Raw genomic sequence first — 10,997 nt, 5'->3', positions numbered from 1 at the left:
AAACCCCACTCTTGGCATCTACAAACATGAATTCCTTGAAGTAAACTGGATTCCTGCAATACCCAGCAACCCCTCCTTCTTTTCTCCTCTCTCCACCCTCCTTGCCAAAACTATAAAACTCAGTTTTATTGCAAGAAAATACTTGTATAACCATTTCACATGCACAGCACACATGAACATCTTCGGAGTCCGGCCCATTTGCACTCTCTCTCTCTCTGTAGATAGATATCGATAAACACACACATGCACACACACCTTTCTCATTGCAAGGGCATCTCACTGATGGAAACTTTCTGCCTCATTAGCTTTCTCCTTCCCGAAAGTAAAATGACGAACAAGATAAATGTTTTCTTATCTCAACGAACAGTCTGTCCCATTTCCACTGTAGTTAATGACTCTAGGATTTCAGATCAGTGACTTGTCTGCAGAAGAGCTTCTGCTGCATTAGTCTGAGCTGGAATCTGGAATGGAACAGGAAACTCTGCAATGATGCAGAAATACTGGATGAATGATAATCTCATATATAGATAGATTTAATGTAACTGTTACAGTATCCCTCCAAAAGAATTCTGGGAACTGTAGTTTGATGAGGATGCTCTTAGAGGTCTGTAGCTCCCTAACTTCCCAAACTACAGTTCCCTGCTTAGGGAGAGAGTCTAAAAATCCACACCAAAATTAGGTCTTCAGATTATTTTTAAAATAATCTGCTACTGCCAACTATAGGGAAGGGCCAAGAGGTGTTCAGGGCACTGAAGCTGTCACCTATCAATTGTTTAGCCCCCTCATTGGCTTCTAATATTTTACCAGGTATTGCTTTTACACTTTGAAAGATAAACACTAGTAAATAGTTTCATTCATTCATTCATTCATTCCCAAAATTTTGAATTTTATACCTAGCACCAATTTCTGTACTTGCACGGTGCAATCAGAAGAACATGGAGAACACATAGGTTAGGGATGTGCACAAAGAGCTTGGGCACGCCGGCCATATGCTTGCCAATGTTGTGCAGAGGCTGCAGAGAACAGCGCTGCAGCTGCGCATGGGATTCTGGAGAGCAGGTGCTGCTGCTGGAAGAGCGGTGGGGCGGGGATGAGCAGGTAAGGAGCTCCTTACCTGCTTTTAAAGGGAACCATTCTCCGCCTTGCCAAGCCGGTTTGAACACTGGCACCTGAGCCAATTTGGCGCTTCCCAGAGGAGGTGCTGAACTGGCTCATGCAGATTCTTAAGGTAGGCCTTTGGGCAGCAATCCTCTTGTTTGCTCTTCTCCCTGTGGGCTCATTCCCTAAACTGCTGTTTGGCCTGTCAGGAATCTGCATGAGGAGGATCGGCACAGTCTGCTCCCCAAAGTCACTCTTAGGCAGGTAGCCACACCTCCACCTCTTGCTTTATCTGGCTTATCTACGGAGTCTCTTCACATAGCCCCACAAAAATGCTAGAATATACCACACAGCCATTTCCAACACTCCAGGATGCTCTCCAGATTAACCCTTACCATGGTGTCACTACGGATCTGCAAAGTGTGCTTCCGTACCTCCTGAGCAAGGTGCCGTTCACATTCCCGATGCCTACCTTCGGATTTTATCTTTGCGATTTAGTGCTACAACATTGCAAGTCCGTTGCAGAAAAATCGCTGTATCTTCCCGATGTAGGAGTTTGAGATGCTGGGGGTTGTTTTCAATACAATCCTACCAAGCTGAAGCATTTTACTGCTGTTCTAGAGTGTAATCCGGAAAGTGCCCAGCAAAGGAGGTTTTCCAAATGGTGATTTCCTCCTGCTTCAGTACGCATGGGGTGGGGGTAGGGGTTTGCATGAGGGAGAGATTTACAATGCCTTCAGTACAGAACAGCAAAATGTTTTTGTACACCAATGGCTTTTTTCATGGTGATTCATGACAATTGGTCCTTAATATATAATATACTGGTAAAAGTGTTTTAAAAGTTGTATTTTGGGAGAGTGCTGAAAACAGCAGCGTGGCATTTTTGCTGCCACAATAGCACCCCTGTCTCCTCTTGAACCCTATTGGCCAGAAATGGGCAGGATGGGTCAGGGGAAAGCCTGCCATATGAACAAACCAACTTTTGAAGAAATTTAAGGCGCTCTAATGAACGGTAATAGAAAGTAACAGTGTGAGTGGCACAGATTTATGCTTATTAATGCTTAATGTTGATTATATGTGCTTCATATACACCCATCCTCACTCGCCCTAACTTTCACCACTTTACACCGCAGTAAACCATCTTTGATTGTTTGTTTGTTTGTTACTTTTCTGTGTAAACTGCTCTGGGAACCTTTGCTGGAAAATGGTATATAGATATTTGTAGTAGAAGTTAAAAAACACACAAAAACCCAGTCTGGAAACCTCCAGGTGTCCAAATGAATCCTCTGTCTGCAAGCATCCTCAGAAAGCCCTCCAAGTATGGCATTCTGGGTGTTGCTTCTCACAGGCCTTTTGTAGCATTTCCTTCTCTTTGAGCAATATTTCAGATCTGTTCCCTCACTGTAGTTTCTGGGAATATCAGTCCCTGTGGAAGCACTGTCAAATTCTCCACCCTTAGTTCTTAGGAATCCTGGCTAGATATCCTGCCTTTGTTTGTGATTATATCTTTTCCCAAGATTGTGGCATGAAACATCAAACACGGCCCTAAATATGTTCCCTTTCAGCAGGTGTTTTATTTATTTATTTATTTATTTATTTATTTATTTGGGCCCCATTTTCAACATGAATCTGCAACATGGAGCCAACTTTCTTCATCATCATCATCATCATCATCCTCTCTTTCCCCTCCTTTTCTTGCTCCCTCCCTCTCTCTCTTTCCTGCTCTAACTGCACTTCTCACCCCTCCATCTTTCTCCTCTTTTTAAGAATCCTAAACAAACCACATAAAATGGCGCTTGCTGTGGCCATTTTGGTCAAGGCATAGCTCATTTGTACGTCCCAATCCACCAGCTGAAGACAGATGCTTTAAAGTGGCTGACATACTGTGTAGTGGTACATCAGCCTAGTAATGTGGCATGCACGCAAGTGGTGCAAATGTTAATACATGAGAGTAAGCCCATTGGAAATAATGGGCTTACTCCCATAACATCATTTGCACAAATTCTGCATGCAGTGTTACTAGGCTGATGATGTATCCTTGTACAGTATCAGCCACTATTCACACGGATACCATTTTCCTGCATTATAAGGAAAATGTCACTCATTTGGATGGGAACTGACGGTGACTGTAACACATGTTTATGTCTCATTAAGACAGCTGTTCTGTTAAAGATTTGAGGGAGTTGGCTCTGATCTGTTGGCACCAAGGAGCAAGGATACTGCGATGCCTGTGCAGTGCGTAAACCGCCTGCATATTATTAACTGCAGGGGGGAAACTCTGCGGTCAGCCCACCTAGTAGCATCAGAAGGATGGAAGGAAGGAAGGAAACACACAAAAGGGAGATGGTCTGTGAGTACTTGTTTGTAGGCTCAAAGTTGCAAGTGCATGCATCAGAGTTCCCCAACACCAGAAAGATGAGAAACACAAAGTATTGAGAGAGAGAAATGGGATTTGTATGGTGGCTAACCGTTTGCTCTAAACTTTTATTATAATTGGGGCTCTGTATATTTTTGTAGGTTTGTCTGTGTGCAGTTCTGAAGAAACGGTACATTCTACAGAGTTGCTGAACTCATAGTCGGAGTTCTGAAGAAATGGTAAAATGTTCCAGTTGTTGTACTCAACATGCTGCCTTTATAAAGGTTAAGAATGGCACATTCTGCTAAAGTTCTACACTTCTACACATTCTGCTAAAGTTCACCCTGGCTGAGCATTTGACATCTCTGTATATTTTCTGGAGCAACTTCATGACCCCATTGCTAGTCACACCTTACAAAGGGACAGGGACAAGATAAGCCATCATCTTCTTGTCTTGAACTGACTCCATTCCTCCAGTTAGAGAATGGTGGTGGGATATACATAGCCAGAGTCTGGCCAGGTTCAATGGGATACACTGTTGATCTACTGCACACTGTTCATTTGGTGCTCAGGTCAAGTCTCAGCGCATGGCTATCGGTGGGACTCAGTGTGTGTGTGGTTTGTGTTAGTTTGCACATTTTGGCACTTATTTAAGCAACTGCATGATTGTTTTTAGCATGTGCTCAGCTCAGCCCCCATTCATCACCAGGGCTGACACCTTATTCTTCCTGCACCATAAGCAGAAATTCCTTGCTTGAAACTGGTGACATTTTCTTGATATGGTGATGCAATGAGGAGGAAGATTCCCATTTTAAATGTCCATACACCACTGATCTCTCAAGAAAAGAGAGGTATCTCTCTTTGAAAGCTTAAACGGGCCGCTTGATTTACGATCATTTCATATATTTCAGGTTGTGACCTTACCACCTTCACAGATGGCACACAAAGCAGAACTTCCTCTACAGATCTGGAGGATATGGGAAGGTATGAGAAGAGGCACAGCTTGAGTGTTGTTGGACTCAGGTCATCAGTACCCTGAAGAGTTCATAACCAGCATCTTGAAATAGGCCAGGAAGCAAAGCACGGCCCATTTAATATGTTTATTAATATTTAATAAGAGGAGGACGCAAGAGAGCTTTTTCTTTTTTCTTTTTCCGTTTGACAGCAATGGAAGAACAGCATGACAAGTTGCCAAGCCTTGCCTTTGTGAGTGACCACCTTCATCACCTCATCCCCCCCCCCCCGCCACACCCCAGACCACTTAAGAGGCAGGGGATTTTAAAGCAGAAATCAGTGCTTTAGTTTACAGCTACTGTGTTTTCAGTACTGTGTTATCCTGGCATTCCAAGATCTGGATCCAGCAGAGGACTGAGCCTGTTGATCCCCAACTAAGCACGGTCCAAAGGAGGGGGCTGCAAGAGACCCCTCCGACCAGGAGCCTTTGGGTCATGGAATGAAATCTGACACACAGACACCCAAAAGCTTCCCTGCTGCTTGCTAGCAGCTCACTTGTGACCTTTTGGTGCCCCATGCCCTGCAACTGACCACACTCAGCCTTCCCTAGCATCGTCGTCCAGTCTCGCCCGCATTTTGGCAAGATCTGGGACTGATCCCTGGCCGCCCCAATTGCTTCTGCACAAAAAGCCCAACATCAGAGAGGTGGTGGCAACGCTTCAATCACAAGCAGAAAGCAGCGACGACACATTTGCTGGAATGGCGGGGGTGGGTGGGGCTGTGCTCCTGGTTTCCTCAGAGAGACAGAGGAAGCCACGAAGGTGGAGCGCAAGCAGAGGGGAAGAAAAGGGAGCCAAACAAAATGCAGACACAGAAAGAGAGAGAGGAAAGGCTGATCTTACCAGGCGGCAAGGGGGCTGATGGAAGAACAAAGCAGCAAATGGAAAGACAAACAAAGGGAATGTTACATTCTGGGGGTACTTTCCTAACCAGGTTTGTGCTGGAAAAAGGTTAGAGATGCCTGGCTACAAGCTGGCAAAACAAAAGACAAAAAGAAACCCATCCATCCATCTGTTGCAGCGCTGACCACTCTCAATTCAGCCATCCCTAGAAAGAAGCAACTGCACTAGTCCGGGACGGAGAAAGAGAGAGAATCCAGTCCCCAAACCTGTCGTCCCCCTCAGCTGGTTAGCCGGCTGCTGGCAAGAGGATGAGTTAAGCCCAGAATACTTTCTTGTTGGCACTGTTAAGTAAAAAGAATGCACTGGACCTCACGACTCTTGTTCTAGTGCAGCTTAACAGGCTTCGAGACTCCAGAAGCCAAGCAGCATGATCCAATGCCTTTGTAATGGGACTAGCAGAATGCATTACCTCAGGTTATTTTAGAAGCATGCACATTGAAGCTCGCTGTGGTCTCCATTCTGCATATCTAAATCCTACATAAAAAGCATAGGAAGACCCACATCTTGCAGTTTCTTGCAGTTTGTGCTTGCATTTCACTCAGGAATTTCCCCCTCACAACATACCCAACACAGCTATCAAAATCCCCTTCATAGAATTTTGGGGGGGAAACGCTGAATTACTGGCATGGCCACTCCACACATCAAAGGAGAAGCGGAGGGGCATAATAGAAGCCTCAGGGTTTTTCTCTCCAAAAGCCGCTGAAACTAGAGGGTTTTTTGACATACTTCAGGCTAAGCGAGAATGCACAGCCTTGATTCGGGGGGGGGGGCACAGAATCCTGTCTGTACTGGTCCCTGATAGCCCGCAGAGACTTTGGGGTAAATGCAGCTAATATGTGGACTGGCACACTCCATTCCAGAGGAGATTCACACTAAAAGCCCTGTGTGTAAAGCCTCCAGGGGACTGCCTTTTTCCTGGAACTCTGAGGATTTAGGATGCAGCAGCCCAATAGCTCATAGGAACAGTTTGACTAAATTGTTAATCTAAAAGATGAGTTAATATGTAAAATTAATTGCAGAATCAAAGCATTTCCTCTCCGATCGTCAGTTCCTGGAGGAAGCAACAGCAATAGGAGGGTTGGTAGCATCCTATGGGCTTCCTTGAAGCATCTGCTTGCTCACTGTAGGAAACAGGATTTTTTTCCCCTTTACATTTTATATCCTGCTCTTCCTGCAAAGAGCCCAGAGCGGTGTGCGACATACTTAAGTTTCTCCTCACAACAACCCTGTGAAGTAGGTTAGGCTGAGAGAGAAGTGACTGGCCCAGCGTCACCCAGCAAGTCTCATGGCTGAATGGGGATTTGAACTCAGGTCTCCCTGGTCCAAGTCCAGAACTTTAACCACTACACCACCCTGGTTCTTGGAAGAGATGGACTCTTAGTCTGATCCAACTAGGGTTGCCAACGAGGGACTTTTGTAGAGGACATGCAACTATTTGGGGGACCAAATGACTTTTTTGTATTAGGAGGAATAGAGAGTATTTGGGGCCCAAACAACTTCTTTTGCATGTGTGGTGTGGTGCCCGAAGTTCTGGGGAGCAGCTGGAAGGTTTTGTTTGCTCAGCACACTTTGCTCTCACGAGCAGCTCCTCTTCCTCTGTCTCTTTCCCCTTCCTCCTGACCATCCATCCAATCGGGAAGCCAGAGGGGAGGTTCGGCTTCAGCGGTGGGTTTCAGAGCCACGTGATGCAGGAGCACGGATGGGTGGGTGCAGCAGGTGCAGCTGGCTTCCTTCATGTGGTGGCAGTGGTGGCAGCGGCAGTGAGAAGTCAGCAGTTAGCTAACAAATCTCTTCTATTTATTCTCAAATTATCCAGTTTTTATCAAAATATGAATATTTATTTATTTACTTACTTACTTAAATTTATATACTACCTGATATGTGTGTCTCTAGGCGGTGTACATAATTTAAAACAACAAATATAAAACAGAGTGAAAACAATTAAAATAATAATTATTTTATACATATAAATATGCAGATTTTATGCAAAGTGGAGATGTTTTTGAGACTTGTTTGGTTCAAAGCATCCTCTATTTCCACTTTTTCGGGGATGGATATCCAGAGGTGCTCTTATCTCGGGCCTTCCAGGCCAAAGTCCAGGGCCTCCACACCCCCTGGGGGTCCCCAAATCCTCTTTCGTCTGTCCCGGGTGGTGTGGTCGCCGTGACTGACCTGTGCGCGGGGGGGGGCGGGGGGCGGGGAGTGTGACCTCTGCTTTAGAGGGAGATTGGGGAGAGGGGAAAGAAATATGTGGAATGGGGATATGTTAAGTTGTGTGTTGAAATGTTTCTGCTAGTGCATATTTGCATAAATATACCTGTTTTATATTCTTACATTCTTGTGAGTTTAGTTGCTGTTTGTGCCCTCAAGAACACACTTGTTAAAAATACTGCGCTTGTCATGGTATGTTTGTGTGTATGGGGGTGATGCTTAACTTGCAGCTGGTGTGTGTGTGTGTGTATGTATGTGCATGTGCCTCCAAAGGCCTTTAGGTCCATACTCCAAAATTACCTCGGTGCACCTCTGTGGATATTGACTTTTTTCACTATCTGGATCTGGCAACCCTAGATCCAACAGGGCTTTTCCAGTGTTTTTGTTACACTTAGTAATTGTGAATCAGGACACTGTGATCTGGACACCAATACCATTTCCTAGAAAGCCAAGCACACTTTATATTTCTGTTGAAATTTTTACTTAGAAATCCTCAGAATAAGGTACCTTCTACCTAGGAGCCAGCTCCTGGTGTCCTCATTTGCCACTGCCCACAAACGTTTGGGTGTCTTCTTCTTCAGTCCAATGCCTTTGCGACCAACTGGCCAACACCCAAACCCCACTGCTTATTTATTGGGCTGGATCTTGCACACAAAATCCCACAACAAGAATTCCATTTTGCTCTTCTACCCATGTCTCCCTCTGCACACCACACCTCACTGGGCCCGTACCCACATAGATGGCATTAGAGGCAGCAGCATACCTCCTAACCTCGGCACATTCCAAAGAGGCCAATATAGGCCTCTCCCCTTTGTGTGGTCCACAACAGAACCTGATTATGGAAATCTGGTCCTCAGTGGCCTGGTTTGAATGATCCTGCTCAACCAGACTGCCCAATTGTGTGATGAATCTTGTATTTCTGTACATCCTGTCCTCCCCACCCGTATCCCCATTCACGCCTACATAATCACATAGGGATAGAGCATCCAATTCCAAACTGCCCCTCCACAAGTGTTTAAATGCTACATTTTGAAGTAATTCCTACAGTATTTGTTTAAATAGTTGCCTATAAATCACACAGTGAGGAATGGTTTAGACATTCCACCTCACATCATTCTGTGATGGCAGGACTGTGCACTGGGTTGGGGGGAGATGTGCAAGCACTCCTCCCCACATGATTCAACAGGCCAGTGACTGACAATATTGTCTGAACTGGCCCTTTAAGTTTGCCAGATCAGCCACAGCATCCCATTTTCTGAGATTCCAAGCTGGGCGCTGGTCATGTCACATGGCCACCAACTCCGGCCAGACAAATAAATCTGGTGCTAGGGCCCTCAGTGAAGAAAGGGCTGAGCCCAGTTGTGTGAAGACCTGGAAGATTTTGAGATTTTGAAACAACTGAAAAAACCTCTAATGCAATATTTTCATTTCCAGAATGAGTGAAACACTGTTAAAAGGAGTGTTCTAAAACAATATTGCAACAGTCCTGCAACACGTCTAGATCCATGCTTCATGGATTACGTAATTAAAGATCATAGCACTAGTGCTGCATTTGTCTGAATTATTAAATCATGCCTTCCAAAGTTTCGCAGATGAAAATAGAGACATACTTGTCACGCCTCAATTCCAACATCAAGGATCACTGCTCAAGCTACCCCACACATGCACACATCCTATTACACTTTCCATGCATCCATCCATCTGTACACACATACCTTTCATCTTTCTATCCACATATCTCCCATTTGTTCATGTATGCATGCATCCACTACAATACACGTGGACTCACCATCCATCCATTCATGCAATTTCCACCCACCCACCCATCCATCCACACACATCATTCCACTCACTCACTCACGTTCACTCTGTCTTCCCCATCAATTCATCCATCTACACATATACACAGTCATTCACTAATTCTATTTCCCTTTCCCATCCATCCATATGTCCTCATCTTACCTCCTATTGGGCAGACTGAGCCTCAGACTGGGCTTCTATCTGTATGAGTCCAAATTGTGACATGGTTAAAGCCATAGGTGTCCAGAGGGGAAGCGGGTCAGTTGTCCCCCCCCCCGGCCCGGGAGTAAGTTGTTGCTGCCGCCGCCACCACCACTACCCACCACTGGCCAGCTCAAAATGCAGTGCTGGAAACAAGCAGACAGGTACACTGTTCCTTCTGCTAGTGATGTGCCCGGACCAGTTCGGGGGCCATTCTACAGGCCTCCGGAACGGTCCGGGGACGGGCGGTTCCGGTTCGGATGGATTGGGGTGGGGTGGGGGGGTTCCATTAAGGGGGGGGAGGGTTTACTTACCCCTCCTGCCGCTTTCCACCTTTGGCACCATATTTTCTGTAGCAATGGGGCAGCAGGATACCTCCCTGCCGCCCCTTTCCCCGCTTGACTGCGCACTACATTCCAGCGCTGGTTTCCTTTCTGGGAGGAGCTCCCTTCAGTGGCTCCTCCTACAATCGCCCTGGCAGCAGGCCTTTTCTGGCCTCCGGCCCAGGGCTTCTTCTGGCAGTGGTGGCGGCGGCGGTAGCCGCGGCACCTCCACGTGGAGCCGATGCGGCAGCGGGCGGTGGCGGCGAGGCAGCATCCAGTGAGCCGGCGCTGCGGTTTGGTCCCTCGCTGGCTAGGAGGAGCTCGCTCGAGCGGCTCCTCCGACGGTCGCCCCAGTGGCCGGCCTTTTGGGGCCTGCAGGCCTCCAGCCAAGGGCTTCTGCTGGCAGCGGTAGCTCCACGTGGAGGAGCGTCGCCAGCAAGGTTTACGCTGCATCTAAGCAGCAGCACAGCCTATTGTGGAGGACTGCGGGGTCGGAAGCAGAGGCGGCAGCACAGCACACGGTTTGGTGCCTCACTCACTTTTGGCCAGCAGCGGTGGGGAGAGAGTTGGTCGGCAGCTTCTGCCTTGGGTGGAGCAGCCGAGTGTTAGTGGCCCTTGGGACAGCGGCAGCAGCGGGGTGGTTTGCAGGCAGCTTCAGCCGCGGAAGTACCAGCCCGCCTTGTGTCTGATTAGCAATTAATTATTTAAATTAAATGGGGAGACAGGACAGAAGGAAAAGCGTGAGGATAGAAAACAAGGGTGGGGGAAAGCAGGGCACAGACAGAATCAACCCCACATGGTCCTTATTGGTGTGCACTGCTTTTGATGAAGGCGGACTGCTTGGTAGTTGGAGAGAGTACAGCCCTCTTTCTTGTGCTGGTCGACTCTGTCCCCCCGACCCCATCAAGTCAGACCTCAGGAGCTGAGGAGATATCCTGCCACCCCATTGCTACAGGAGGCGCGCAGTCAAGCGGGGAAAGGGGCGGCAGGGAGGTATCCTGCCGCCCCATTGCTTCAGAAAATACGGTGCCAACGGTGGAAAGCGGCGGGAGGGGTAAGTAACCCCCCCGCCCTTAATGGAACCCCCCACCC

General features: G+C 47.1%; 1 long non-coding RNA gene across 2 annotated transcripts; it reads left to right on the top strand.

Moving 5' to 3' along the window:
* Positions 1-3,125: 3,125 nt before the first annotated feature.
* LOC128341798 (uncharacterized) lies at positions 3,126-7,537 on the top strand. Of its 2 annotated transcripts, XR_008314582.1 has the most exons (4): positions 3,126-3,448; positions 3,616-3,693; positions 4,366-4,438; positions 4,620-7,537. It is a non-coding gene; the product is annotated as an uncharacterized LOC128341798 (long non-coding RNA). The 2 variants fall into 2 exon arrangements; XR_008314581.1 differs by having other exon boundaries at positions 4,366-7,537.
* The last annotated feature ends 3,460 nt before the right edge of the window (positions 7,538-10,997 follow it).

Source organism: Hemicordylus capensis, chromosome 2 (assembly GCF_027244095.1).
Source record: "Hemicordylus capensis ecotype Gifberg chromosome 2, rHemCap1.1.pri, whole genome shotgun sequence".
In the NCBI taxonomy this organism is placed as follows: domain Eukaryota; kingdom Metazoa; phylum Chordata; class Lepidosauria; order Squamata; family Cordylidae; genus Hemicordylus; species Hemicordylus capensis.
This window is presented reverse-complemented; position numbering and strand designations above follow the sequence as displayed.